Source organism: Penaeus chinensis, chromosome 23 (genome assembly GCF_019202785.1).
Source record: "Penaeus chinensis breed Huanghai No. 1 chromosome 23, ASM1920278v2, whole genome shotgun sequence".
Lineage (NCBI taxonomy): Eukaryota > Metazoa > Arthropoda > Malacostraca > Decapoda > Penaeidae > Penaeus > Penaeus chinensis.
In genome coordinates this window covers 15,675,905-15,690,904 of record NC_061841.1, presented here as the reverse complement: position 1 = coordinate 15,690,904, position 15,000 = coordinate 15,675,905, and the positions used below count along the sequence as shown (strand labels likewise).

At 39.0% G+C, this 15,000-nt stretch overlaps 1 pseudogene; it reads left to right on the top strand.

Annotated features, from left to right (window-relative positions):
* Nucleotides 1-3,685: 3,685 nt before the first annotated feature.
* On the top strand, nt 3,686-3,786 carry LOC125037714 (annotated as a pseudogene).
* The last annotated feature ends 11,214 nt before the right edge of the window (nt 3,787-15,000 follow it).

Sequence of the window (15,000 nt, the reverse complement as noted above, 5' to 3'; positions counted from 1 at the left end):
TTACCAGAGAATAATGTTATAAAAAAATCAGTCACTGAATAAACACAGTGGTGTCTGTCTCGTGTCGCATTTTGTTGCTTTTACCGACTGCATTTCCGGTTCATTGCGTCTGCACATGCATATAGGGTGATGCGTGGCTCCATTAGACACTAACAACAGAGGCGTCATTGGCTTAAAAGTGACGCTAGCTTGATATACATCTTTGTCGTTAGTAAGAATGTGGTCCATTTTTTTCGGTTTATTGTCTAAATAGAAGAGTCATATTTTCTTCATATCTTTGCCATACTAGTTTCTTTCTTTTTTCATACTTATCTTGCTTTTATTTTAAGTTTTAGATCGATTGACAGATAAGTAGGTAGGTAGGTAGGTAGGTAGAGAGAGATAGAGAGATAGATAGATAGAGAGAGAGAGAGAGAGAGAGAGAGAGATAGAGAGAGAGAGAGAGAGAGAGAGAGAGAGAGAGAGAGAGAGAGAGAGAGAGAGAGAGAGAGAGAGAGAGAGAGAGAGAGAGAGAGAGACGTATATAGATTGATACAGAGGAAGGCAGAGAGGGAGAGATAGACAGACAAAGAGAGAGAGATTGAGAAACAAATAACAAAACGAGATGACTTATTTTCTGGTATCTTCCAGTGGTGTCATGCCAATTATCTTCATTATTATTGTGTCTGACACCAGACAGTGCCATGTTCCTTTAATTATAACTGCTAGATAATTAATATAGTAGTTGGATACTTGAAAGAAACATGAAACCATCCTATCCACGAGTCTTTTTTTCATTTGAATAATAAAAGAACTGCTAGACGATACACAGTCGTGATACAGCAGTAGGATCCACATTCATCACTTGTAACATATATTTAGTATCATAAGTCGTTACTTTCACACGCATCCCTGACTGATTGGCCAATATCTGCCATCGAATCCTGATACCTGAGACTGTGTGGCCATACATATGTCTGTCAGAGTAACTGGTAAAGGGGGAATGTGTGGAACTTTGGTGGAAATTCTTTGTATTGCTGTAGAATTTCCCATTCCCCGGCCCATTTTTCTCTTACCGATTCCCACTCTCCTTGGTCCTCACTCTGTCTCCTCTCCTCTCTTCTCCCCCCTCTCTCTTTGTCTCTGTCTCTCTCTCTTTCTGTGTCTGTCTCTCTGTCTGTCTGTCTGCCTGTCTGTCTGTCTGTCTGTCTGTCTGTCTGTCTGTCTGTCTGTCTGTCTGTCTGTCTGTCTGTCTGTCTCTCTGTCTCTGTCTCTCTCTCTCTCTCTCTCTCTCTCTCTCTCTCTCTCTCTCTCTCTCTCTCTCTCTCTCTCTCTCTCTCTCTCTCTCTCTCTCTCTCGTCGCGTGATGAGCAACATGCCATCATGCCTGTAGCTCAGTGAGAAGCGGCTTTGACACCTGACCCGCACTTTGAACTCTCACCTCCTGTTTTTCTGTCTGTGACCCTTTTGTTCAGTACTTATATTCTCAAGATCTTTTCTTTACAAGTTTCTGTATTAATTGTTTATATGATTGATATTATTTGATGCCCGTACCAATAATAACGCACACATAAAAAAACAAATGGGTCATTATGCCAAAAAACTAATACAAGAAAATTAATTCGAATGAGAATAAGAGAGAAATATACTACATTGTAATGTGATAAAAGCAACAACTCTCCATTTTGTTAGGTGACGATGTAAACCGCTAGAGGGCAGCACGATTGATTAGTCCCGGAAAGATTCATAGCGAGTGAGATCATTTGTCCTTTTTATATATTATTCCCTCTTATGATTTATAGATATCATTGTGAATGGGAAAAGTAGGTGTAACCAATTTTATACGGATATATTCATACGGTTCCAAATTAATTGAGAATAATTATTATGTATCCAGAGAAGTCATGGAATGGCATTGCAACCTGCAAGGAGAACCTTAATATCGGTTTACTGAGTGAGGAGAGCAGGTAGTAGCCAGTGGTGGTGTGAGTTACTTTATATTATTTATGTGTAATTACTGACATTCATGTTAATCATTTTGTAATTTTGAAATAAGTGTAATGGAAATGATGAGATAAGTCTGCATTAAAGCTATAAATATTTTGTTATTATTTCATATTGAAGATATTGTGAAATTCATGTTATGATTATTGAAATTTTGCCTTTTTACTTATTAGCTACATGTCCGCAGGTTGGAGCAAGTTAACGAATAAACCTGCTACTCCACTCTGGTGCTGCGAACACCTCATTCCACGGACGAATAGCCGAAAGCAAATGTAAAATTAATTCCATAAATGTTCGAGCAGCAGAACCTTCGCTTATTCGCTTTCGTATCTAAACCTATTCGTATCTTTGTCTTTTCTCTTCCTCTGTTGCATCGATCCCGTAGCGCAACATTTATAAAACCTCTCAAAGGACAATTAAAGGCAAAGGCTCGACACATTTGTTAATAATGTGCATGATCCCTTCCTCCTGGCGGCAATATTGCTTATCAGCTTGATTTTACTGTTCTGTTTAATTCGATATACAGGGGAGAGCAATTGCATTTCGCAATACGTTGATGCATTCAGGGAAGTGTAGCTTTATGTTTCAAATCAAAAGGGAAATGGATCCGTAAAATAAACATCCCAAATCGCAAATTAATCAGTGAATAAATTAACCTTCATCCTCCAGTACTAAGTAACAGTGGACAGAATGATAAAATATAGATTTAGATTTGTGTAACACAGCCACTGAACAAAATTAACACGAGTTACTGAGTGGCCTTTATGCCTTGCTATGACCGGCTTGGCGTATCTCTTCAAATGTTAATGAATCATTATAATGCATTATGGCCTTTGTGACCATAGTTCAAGTCAGCGTCTAGTGTCCACAAGGAAACAAGGTCCACACGTATGTTTCTGTTTATGAGTATATACGTGCGTGTGTATGCGAGTACTTGTGTGTATGATGTTCTATAATTACGTTCTATAGTTCATTCTCTGCCTTAATTATCAACTGATCTGGGGCATGCAAGACTCATTTCAGAGAAAGACATACTCCAATGAGAGAGAGAGAGAGAGAGAGAGAGAGAGAGAGAGAGAGAGAGAGAGAGAGAGAGAGAGAGAGAGAGACAGAGACGGAGACAAAGAGAGACAGAGAGAAACTATGTGTGTGTGTGTGTGTGTGTGTGTGTGTGTATATATATATATATATATATATATATATATATATATATATATATAAGTGAGAGAAACGGATCTCTTTCTCTGCCTATACTTTATGTTTTTTTTTTTATGACCTTATTTGATTTGCTTCTTCATTTATCTTTTCCTTTATATATCTACACCTTTATTTCTGTATATCTATTTATACTTTTCTCTCCGTACCTCTCTCTATGCCCCTATCTCTATCTTTCTTTTACTCCTACGTTCCTTCACTATCCTTCCCTCTACCTCTACCTCTATCTCCATCTCCTTCTCCTGTATACGTCGCCCCCTCTCTTCCATCATCATTCTGCATATCTTCTCAATAACCCTTCAGCTTATCGCCAATACCCGTGAGTTTAGCTGAATAAAATAGGCCAGGGATTCAGGTAACAGGGAAGCCTTTATTGGCGGTTTGATCTTTAAGCGTAAAATTATATGCCTGTTGTCGACCAATTAGGACGTGGCTGTTGGAAGTGTTATGGCGTGCGTGCAGGTTACTACAGGTCTAAACGGTACACGTGACTCGCTTCGACAGTACATATACTAAAATTGGAACGATACAGAGAATATTAGCATGACCCCTGCACAAGGATGACACGCCAAATGGAATTCCATTTCTAGAACAATGTCAAACAGATATATCCACATTTTCTCACAATAAATTCATTGGAGAAATTAAGTTTCATTTTGCAAACCGAACAAATTCTCACAGCCTCCACTGATTTTATAATAACTGCCTTCCACAAAAGGAAACCTTGTAACTAGTTATTCAAACATTTATCTATTATTAATTTTTAACTCTAGCCTTACATTTAAATCTTGATACTAGTGCTGAATATTTACTGTGCTGTTGCATATTATATATGTGTTATTATATATATTTTGCAAGTAGTGTCTGGGTAAGTCCTTAAGGACTGATTACAATCTGTAAAAGAAAACAAAAATAATATATTATATCCAACGTTCCTTAAATAAACAATAAAAAGTAAAGCAAGAAACTGAATATGTGCACTCTTCATTATACTTTGTTTCGCGTTGTTCCTTGTGTTTCCTTTGTGTTAGCTAGATATACAAGTACTCGATGAAAAGGGTCCTTCCCCCCATTTGGATATGAAGTTCTAGGACTTTCCCAGGACTTTTATAGGTCCACTTTTTCATGGATGCATTTTACACAAAACATGACACCAGTTTTAAGAGGTATACAATAAAAGGTGAAAGTGGATAACACCAGCTTTAAGTGGATTTCTCAGAAGCATTTTTCATTTTTTTTAAATCTTATTTTCAAGCACTAAACTCTCATAAGTGCATGTCTTCAAGCATTAAACTATTGAAATAGATGCTACAACTAGAGCAACATTGAATATAATGGTCCACGGCTGTGTGATAAAACAAACTATTAAAATCCCCGGTACCTAGAGCTTGACATGAAACAACGACTCTCTGCATTTTGTATCATGACACAGACGCTTTTCATGAAAAAGGTGTTAACAAAAATTAATTATCTCAGTGTAAATTTCAATGACTATTCCAGGATTTCTTTTTTGAAAAATACGTTTTTTTCAAGGTTATCCAGGCCTGGAATATGAAACTGCTAGAATTCCAGATTCTGCCTGTATGATGCCGGAATGTGAACTTCGATTCCTCCTGTATGTTTTGTCATTAATCTATTTATCTATTTGTCTCTCCATTGACTGCTGCTGCCGGCCAATCAAGACCAGGTCATAGTCAAATAATGTGCCTGCTCTTGACCAATCAGAACCCGGCAGTGAGTAGAAGTAAGTACCTGCTGTCGATCAGACTTTACCCAACAGCGAGTCAAAGTGTGTGCTCGCTGTCAACCCGTCAAGACCCGGTAGTGAGTAAGAGGCTATGCCTGTCGTTGGCCAGTCAGGGCGTGACATAGCCCGGCCAGGCTGGAGTGGCCTGTGCAGGCTGCTGTAAACACGACTACATGGATTAAAAAGGGGAAAATTAGGCCTGTGCGGTCTTCACTACGTGTTCTTTTTGTCGTTATGCATTGTGTTTCATGTTTGTTATTTAGATATACATGTATTCTTCAAGGCCGTTTTGTGAACTTCGCTCCCACCCACATGTTTTTATTATTATTATTATTATTTAAACAAACTTCACTCTCGCAATCCCTCAGACACATTGCAATCCCAACAATAAAGCATTCAGATGAAAGCAGGTAATCAGTGTTGCAAACGGTGGTGGCATTACTGTTTGTAGGACCGTGTTATCACTGTTTAATTAATGCTCAATTTCCACCATGCAGAGAAGATGCCAGATGCAGGAAATTCAATATTGCATTTTGACTCTGCATGCTCAACACAGAAGTTAAATGGCTGCAGATAATCACGATGAAAAGTCGCACGCAAGTTAATCACACAGTAATGAAACGGTGACACGGCAACAGACTGCGTTATTCCCACAGTGACAAACGTGACGTCGGTATTTTAACCAACCGACCGATCGCGAACCTGACTGATAATCTGATGCCTGAAATTATAATGTGATATACTTGTCGAAATTCCTGATCGTTGGGAAATACGATGGAATTATTCCTTCCGTGCGTTTACCGATTGCATAGCGATTGCATTTGAAAGGATTGCTGATAAACCTATAATAGTTATGTTCCGTTACAGAGCCGTGTGAAAGCATAAGCAGCTGGAATCTATTTCCTTGCTGTATTATAATTGCCTGTGAATTTGGTTTCTGACTTTGCAAATATATTCCCGTCGTGTTGATTTTAAAAATATGTAAAATGAAAAAAAAATATCAGAAAGAGTGCAGCTGATTATTTATGAGAAGCGGGGTGTAGCTTCCGGGCGTATAGCTATGAAAGGTGGCTATATTAACATCAGTATTATAAACTCACGAGTAATGACTAATTTATATTTAAATATTTACTTATTCTTTTTTTTTCTTTTCTTTTTTTCTTTTTATAGGTTATCACTGGTATAATTATTGATTCACAAGTAATAATTAATTTTAATTCTAAATATTTACTTTTTTTTGAGTTATCACTGATATAATTATTTACTAATGAGAAATATTTGCACACAAGCTCATAAAATCCTCACGTCCCTCGCTCCTTTTAACGCACAGTGTATATATTATATAGAACTATTATATAGAACTATATTGACAATAATGGCATGTACGGATGACTCAAACACAGTTCCTAGTGTGTGTGTGTGTGTGTGTGTGTGTGTGTGTGTGTGTGTGTGTGTGTGTGTGTGTGTGTGTGTGTGTGTGTGTGTGTGTGTTTTCAAACTTTCAAATTTTGGTAGAATACTTCATGCCTTCCCGCCTGGATCTAGCTCGCGCTCCCCAAAAGTGGGAATCAAGGTTTAAACGTGGCTATTAAATATTTAGATAATATCACTCTTTGAATAGCCTTTCTTTTAAACTGAATTCATTTGAAACTAATCTCATGAGAAATTAATGTTATTTCACCTACTGTTCAAGACCATCAGTATACTGTATATTCAGTGTAAAGAGAAACAAAATATCAAGTGAATAGTATTTTTTGTTTTTGTTTTTCATTCCCTCTTCATTGATAATTTATGTGGGAAATCAACATATTTACAGACATTTTAATACAATAGGAAGTATTTTGAAATACGAGCATTGTTTAAAAGGAAATAAAGCCGGGCAAATTTCAATCGAACTTCTTTAAACGGCATGCAGTTAAACTTGCAAAGCAACAATTGACAACCTGATTACGACCTGTGACTTCCTAACGAGGCTGTTGGCCTAATGCTTACACAGGTCGTTCTTCGTCGCCATTTCATTATTCTGAGAAGGCAATTTTTATTTAAAACACTTGACCCAAGAAGTTTTTAGTTTCACTTAAAAAAAAAAAATTAGGAATCAAATTTTGATGCTAATTGAGGATTTTCTATATTTTGCTCCTAGGATTCTTCAAGAATCTAAAATAATTCCGTAGTATTTAAAAGTGAGAGGTTATTTTGACAGTCAAATTTATCACAGTGTAATCTCAGGTATCAGGATTCGACGGCAATGGCGAGGCGGCGGTATTGGCCAATCAGTCAGGGACGCGATCGTTCGGGTGGTGAAAATACCGTCCTCAAGTTTGTTTTCGTGTTTATGCAAAAATTATATACTCTTAAATCATAATATTTATGTTTTTTTTTTTTTTGTACTGACTTATAAGAGACATTATTTAATGATAAAAAAATGTTAAGCGCTTTAAATATTCTAACATTTTTTTTATCCCACGAGGTATTCGCTGCTAATGACCTTAGCTGTTGCAGATTTTAAACAATCAACAAATCAATCTGTTGCCGTGTCACAACAGGACTTATTCTATTAATATCCGTATGACGTTCCTCTGCAATTATTTGCAACACTTATTTATTTTTTGTTGAACATCGAGAGTCAAAGTGCAATATCAAAAATAAATTGTTAGTACAATAGCAGAGGCAACTTCCCTGCATGGTGGGAACGGAGCGCTAACCCAAACGGCAATGACACGCCCTGACGAAGACTTGGCACCGCTACTTCACCGCTAGTAATACTGTTCGTTTGTTCTGGTTATCCTTATTTCGTGTCGATCGTATTGCACAATTTGTCTCCGTCGTTGCTACCTTTGCAACGAGCAGTATCGGCGGTATGATGAGACAGAGATACAAGCGTTTAGGTTCCTAAGTAATGATGCACCATACAGGTAGAAGCTACGTTCGCAACCGGAACATTTGCATCTAAATGACAAACATGAAACGCAAAAACATATAGGAAAGATAGTGCATGTCCACGAATTACAAAATCCTTCCATTTTTTTTTTTTAATTTTCCTATTTCCCTTCCATGCATTTGTGTGTATATCACATGTAGCAGCCCTGGCCCCGACCTACACATGTTGCACACCAAATGCTGTCTCTTTTCCAGGACTCAGCAGTGAAATGTGCCTGCTGCCGACCAGACGGACGTGGCTTTTCGATAGTCCCGTAACAGCCCTGGCCTCGACCCATACAAATCGCACAGTATTACGAAAGGGCCCTGCCACGTCCAGCTGTCACACCCTGTTTCTCCGGCCACAGCGATTGGTCCGCTAATGCAGGCTTCCCAAGTACCCGAATTCTTGGCATCATCCCGGCCTACTATGTTCAGCTAACCCTTTCTTGCTTATATATGTTTCCAACTTTCTCTGACTCTCTTTGTCCTTTGACATGTTCTTACCTCCGTCATATGTTTCTCTTGTATTCCTTCAAATCCTTCTATCCCTCTTTATCTCTTTCTCCTGTACATCTCCCACGTGTAAAACAAAAAAAAAACAAAAATAGAATTAAAAAAAAAGAGTGTATTATAATTGCCTGTGAATTTGGTTTCTGACTTTGCAAATATTTTGATTTTGAAAATATGTTAAATGACAAGTAGGAGACAGAGTAGGACAGTGATAAACGAAGAGGGAGATGTACAGGAAAAAGAGATAAAGAGGGATAGAAGGATTTGAAGGAATACAAGAGAAAAATATGACGGAGGTAAGAACATGTCAAAGGACAAAGAGAGTCAGAGAAAGTTGGAAACATATATAAGCAAGAAAGGGTTAGATATACATAGGTAAAAAAGAAAGATAATGGAAGAAATATCCCACTGTGAGAGAGCAAAGCAGAGAGAGAGAAGGAAAAAGACAGAGACATGCTAATAAAAGAGATGAAAATGTTAGAAGAGAAAGAGATCCGTTCCTTTTACTTTAAATGTCAAACGCTTCCATTATGCAGCCTTTCCCTGAGACGCCGCCTCGTACTCGGCGAAAAGTCCGCCCTAACTTTCGTCCCGAGGGAGGGAGAGGGGAAGGAAAGGAGGAGACGCAAAGAAGGAGAAAAAGGGGAAAGAAATCTCGCTCTCTCACTCTCCCTCTCTCTCTCTCTCTCTCTCTCTCTCTCTCTCTCTCTCTCTCTCTCTCTCTCTCTCTCTCTCTCTCTCTCTCTATCTCTCTCTCTCTCTCTCCCTCCCTCTCTCTCCCTCTCTCTCCCTCTCTCTCCCTCTCTCTCCCTCTCTCTCCCTCTCTCTCTCCCTCTCTCTCCCTCCCTCTCCCTCTCCCTTTCCCTCTCTCTCTCTCTCTTCCTCTTTCTCCCTTTCCCTCTCTCTTCCTCTTTCTCCCTTTCCCTCTCTCTCTCTCTTCCTCTTTCTCCCTCTCCCTCTCCCTCTTCTTCCTTCTCTCTCTCTCAGATCAGTTGGTAGTGAAGGCAAAGAATGATCTACAGGGTGTAACTATCATGCACACGTAAACAGAAGCATACACATGCGCATTGTGTGTTAATACCATGAAACACTGACGTAAACCATTGTCAAAGATTGTCATAGAAGTGAAGGACTGTAATGATTATGAGAGCACATATTAAGTCAAACATCTAAAAACACTCTGTGCTTCACGTTCTTTTTATCAATAACGGTTAAATAAATCTACGGATATTACTGGTACTATGTAATAAGGTATTAATTAAGCGAATATTTCGAACTGCAACAGTTCTCCCTCGTGCACGAAATCAAACAAGACAGGAAAAGGTAGGCATGCAAATCACTGGCTAAATGGTGAAACAGTTGCTCGTACTCAGTTGTAACACATTTTTTAATTGCTGAGCTAAAAGGATCGATTGAAAAAAAAAGGGGAGAACGAGATTGAACAAGAAGAGAAATAAGTGAAGGATCTGTCACTTTTACTTTTAGAGGATTCGTTTTAGTCCACGCTGTTTGCCTTTGGTCGGTCAGTCATTTCCCTCTGTTTCTCGTTCTGCTTTATATTCTTGGGTTTGATTTGCGGATAATTTTCTGTTTGTTTCTTTGTATGTGCTGCATTGCATACGTACTGTGAGTAATTTAGAAACGTGAAAAGAAAATTGGGAATATCAGTATAAAATGAGCCAAAAGGTCATAGGGAGTAGCATTATAGGAAAGGTCAAAGTGCGGGTCAATTGTCAACGCTGGGTGTCTCACTAGTGTCACATTGCTGTTGGAGTATGTTGACAAGAGAGAGATAGAGAGAGAGAGAGAGAGAGAGAGAGAGAGAGAGAGAGAGAGAGAGGGAGAGAGAGAGAGAGAGAGAGAGAGAGAGAGAGAGAGAGAGAGGAGAGGGAGAGGGAGAGGGAGAGGGAGAGGGAGAGGGAGAGGGAGAGGGAGAGAGAGAGAGAGAGAGAGAGAGAGAGAGAGAGAGAGAGAGAGAGAGAGAGAGGGAGAGAGAGAGAGAGAGAGAGAGAGGAGAGAGAGAGAGAGAGAGAGAGAGAGAGAGAGAGAGAGAGAGAGAGAGAGAGAGAGAGACGGAGAGAGGGAGAGAGAGAGGGAGAGGGAGGGAGGGAGGGAGGGAGGGAGGGAGAGAGAGAGAGAGAGAGAGAGAGAGAGAGAGAGAGAGAGAGAGAGAGAGAGAGAGAGAGAGAGAGAGAGGGAGAGGGAGAGAAAGAGAGGGGGGGGAGGGAGAGTGAGTGGGAGAGAGAGAGGGGAGGGTCAGAGAGAGAGAGTGAGAGGGAGACATAGAGAGAGGGAGAAGAAGAAGAAGAAGAGAGAAAGTGAAAACCAGAGAGAGTGAGAATAAGCAAATAGAGACACGAACAGGGGAAGAGAAGTTCTACCGCTATACATAGAATTTCCACCAAAGTTCCACACATTCCCCCTTTACCAGTTACTCTGACAGACATATTTATGGCCACACAGTCTCAGGTATCAGGATTCGATGGCAGATATTGGCCAATCAGTCAGGGATGCGTGTTGGTGAAAATAACGACTTATGAAACTCAACATTTGTTACAGCTGCCGAGTGTGGATCCTGTTGCTGTCACGAGAAGCTCGAAATGGAAAAGGACTTGTGGATATGACGGCTCAAAAAAAAACCAAATACAATACTGAGAACTATATAAATCTTCAACAGTATATCTGCCCAAGTCACTTAGAGATATAAAACGAACTCAGTGCCAGAGAATAATACAATGCAAAACGTAAATAAGGATGAAAGAGGTTTAAAGAAAAGTTTCTGAAATTCTTGAATAAAGAAACAGGTGTCTTTACCTTGCGTCGCATTTTGTTATTTTTTATTGAGTTCATTCCATGTCCTTTGTGTCTGCGTGTACATATGTAGGGAGGGGATGACACTGCACTGCCCCATATGTCTCTAATTGTGTGGGTGCAATCGGCTTAATTTAAGAGACGTTTGCTTGATAAACAATTTGTTGTTGGCGAGAATCCAGACCATATTGTTTGGATTCTCTGTCTTACTAAACGTGAGAGTCACATTTCTTTCAAATTTTTGTCATGTCAGTTTATTCCTCTCGTTCTTATTTTTCATGCATTCCTGTGTTTTATTTTCAGCCTTAGTTGGAGAGAAGGGGGATATAATCATTTCAAATCAACGACTAGCTCTCTGGCATATCTCGTGTTAACATAGTCAATTATTCACAATTCATGGGTATGTGTGTGTGTGTGTGTGTGTGTGTGTGTGTGTGTGTGCGTGTGTGTGTGTGTGTGTGTGTGTGTGTGTGTGTGTGTGCGTGTGTGTGTGTGTGTGTGTGTGTGTGTGTGTGTGTGTGTGTGGGAACACCTGACAACCATCGTCGCCATGGAAACCCGAGCGACCTATGGCAACTCTTGGGTATTTGTACGCATGCTCCTGACAATCGGGCAGGTGGGCAAGAGTCACGGGCATTCCTCCTCACTCACTCACGACTCACGAACAGAAACGAAGCAACCAGGGCAGCTGAATAAGAATTGGAAAAAAAATACTGCTGATCGGCGACCTGCAGCTGCATCGCACGTCCTCCTAGCCTCTGCTTTATATGCAATTATTAGAAATATGTACGTGAGTAACGTGAAATTAAATCATAGAAGGCAAGCAACCGGCAAAAGAAACGTGAGAAAAAAAGAGAAAATTACTTATTTTTTTATATTAATGAATTAGTCAATTACTTTAATAAATTATAAATGTTACTCTCGCCGTGTCTAAGAACCCTTAACACAAACTTAATCCTAAACAATTTGAATGAGCATCTGAACTAACAATGGAAAAACGAAAGAGTGATATTTAGATAAACTAACTGTTATACAAGTTAATCATTGAATTTAAACTTATTTAGGTAACTAGTATACAAATAAAAACAAAACAAAAAGTTGTCAGATCTTGCCAATAATGAAACCGGGAATACAGTTAAATATATACGAGAAAATAAATGAATTAAGACTTGGAAAATCTTGATAGGTGTATCAAACTTGAACATAAATCTTGATGACAAAGCGCGGACTCTGATAAGAATTTGACAACATACTGCATACGTAAACTGCTGAAATTATACATACACACACTGGTGTCCAGTTCGAATAACACCATCAGATTCTGACGTTAACAATACATCACAAAAGCTATGCCGAACCACAACACAACAGCAGATGAGAGCAAGCAACTTCAAAGCAAAACATGGCAACACAGCAAAGGCATTCTGTACATGGCGTCCCTGATAGAGAGAATGAGTAAGAGAGAGAGAGAAAGAGAGAGAGAGAGAGAGAGAGAGAAAGAGAAAAAAGAGAGAGAGAGAGAGAGAGAGAGAGAGAGAGAGAGAGAAAGAGAAAAAAGAGAGAGAGAGAGAGAGAGAGAGAGAGAGATAGAAAGAGAAAGAGAAAGAGAAAGAGGGAGAGAGAAACAAAGCGAGAGAATCACTTTCTAATTCATTCTCCCCTAAATACACGCTCTCACATGTAAGCTAATTCTCAATTAGCTCCAGATCATATCATAATTCATAAGTATCTCAAGAGACTCTTATCTTAGTGCTTGCACATTTGCCTCTCCTCTCCTACTGTAAATTACCTTTGTGTTATTTATGTGTGTGTTATTCATTTATCTGTTTATTTTCATTTTTGCTGATTTGTAGAGGTTTATTCCACTGTAGAGGTTTATTATCTTTAAACTCCCTGCACGGCATTTCCAGGCATGGTTATTCCTTTCAGTATTAGCATATTGGAATTCAATCTTGATGACAGATCCAGAGGATTATCATGTTTGATGGACGGGCATTTATTTTTTTCAAATGGCAAAGTTTAGAATTAGCGTGTTTTAAATCGAAAGTACTTCTGTCCTCCGAATCAAAACTGAAGTATGCATGTAATAGCGTGAATTGAGACTGGAAATGCAAGAGAACGTTGATACGTCTGTGTCCTGTCCGCCTGCTTGTTTCTTTATTCATGCAACATTAATATCAATGACTCATTTGTCTGTATTAAACACAGAGCCAGATTAGTTATTGTCGAGTTTACATAAGGGATGCTCAATTAATCATATTCTTTCCCTTCACAAAAAATGAGACTGGAAATGGATTATCAACAGCAGGTATAATCAGAGCTAGCATAAATGCAGCTAAATCATTCAGCTATAGAATGGCTAGGGTTCAATAATGGTAGATGTGTGTGTGTGTGTGTGTGTGTGTGTGTGTGTGTGTGTGTGTGTGTGTGTGTGTGTGTGTGTGTGTGTGTGTGCGTGTGTGTCGTATTGTTTATATAGATAGATAGATGAACAGTGAGAGTCTGCTGAGAAATTATATAAACAGACGTATCGAATGTATTCAGGCGTTTATTCAAGACAACAAAATAATAATTAACAGTAATTCTAAGCGTACATCAACAATCCGTATAAAACCTATCTTAAATGGTCATAATCGTATTTACGCTGTCCGTGATTTGTTAGTTTTCTGTTCCCGCAGATTATATGTTTATTTTTTTTTTTTTTTTTTTTCCCCTCGGTTGTGTCCTCTGTTGGAAAAGCTTTTTGTGTCCATGGCTCCCATATTCTATACGAATTGTTCGATTGAGGCTTTTTGTTTAAAGAATGAAAAATGTATTTCGTTTACATTGCTATTTGTGAATCTTTGTCTAGTTTGTTGCTGCACAATCCATCGGTTGGTCTCTTTCTCTCTTGCTTTCTCTCTTCGCTTCGCAATTTATATCCCATCTCTCATGCTCACAATCTTTCATTCTCTTTTTACTTTCAGTCTCTTACGATCTCTGTCTCTTCCTCTTTCTCCCATTCTATTTCCCGCTCTTCCCTTCTTTCTTACTCTAATAGAATCGAAGAATAGAAGTCGGCGAGGATTTCTCTCGCCTCGGGTTAGATTCTCAGTCGATCTGCGGTTCGTCACAGCCAAAGACATGCAGGCACTCCTTCATATAATCTCATACACACAGACATGCATATAAGAACAGGTACACAACCCCGGACAGAGACATGCATACATCCAGGTGTACCCACGGACGCATCATATTTAAGGCATAATTTTCATGTGTTCATAGCCCGGTACATTAGCAGCATTTTTTTGTACATTCAGTATACACCTACGCACACAGAGACAGATTTACTTGTGGATAACTGTAAATGCATCTGTCACAATATACAGACACATACGTACACAGGAAAATGCGTAGAGGTGTACACACACATATACGCCGCCGAATTTATTTTTCTGTATAAAGTTATTTCATGAAATAATGGTGCCAAAAGTTAAATATGAGAGCATAGGGCTTTTGAGATACCGAAAATAGCAATTATGAAAGATTTGAATCAAACGTACTATGACAGAAACTTATTTATTCACTCCCCAGGACTTTTCTAAAATTCAAGTTCTCCTCCAGACTTTCAGTTTGTTTTAAGAGTTTCTAAGTGGTTTTGCAAAACCCGAACAGGGAACGTAGGCAGGACTGAGTGTACATGTCTTGCAATGCAATATGCAAGTGAAATTTGATGTTGAAGTAGGAGGAGCGATGTGAAAAGAATGGAGCATATATATATATGTGTGTGTGTGTGTGTGTGTGTGTGTGTGTGTGTGTGTGTGTGTGTGTGT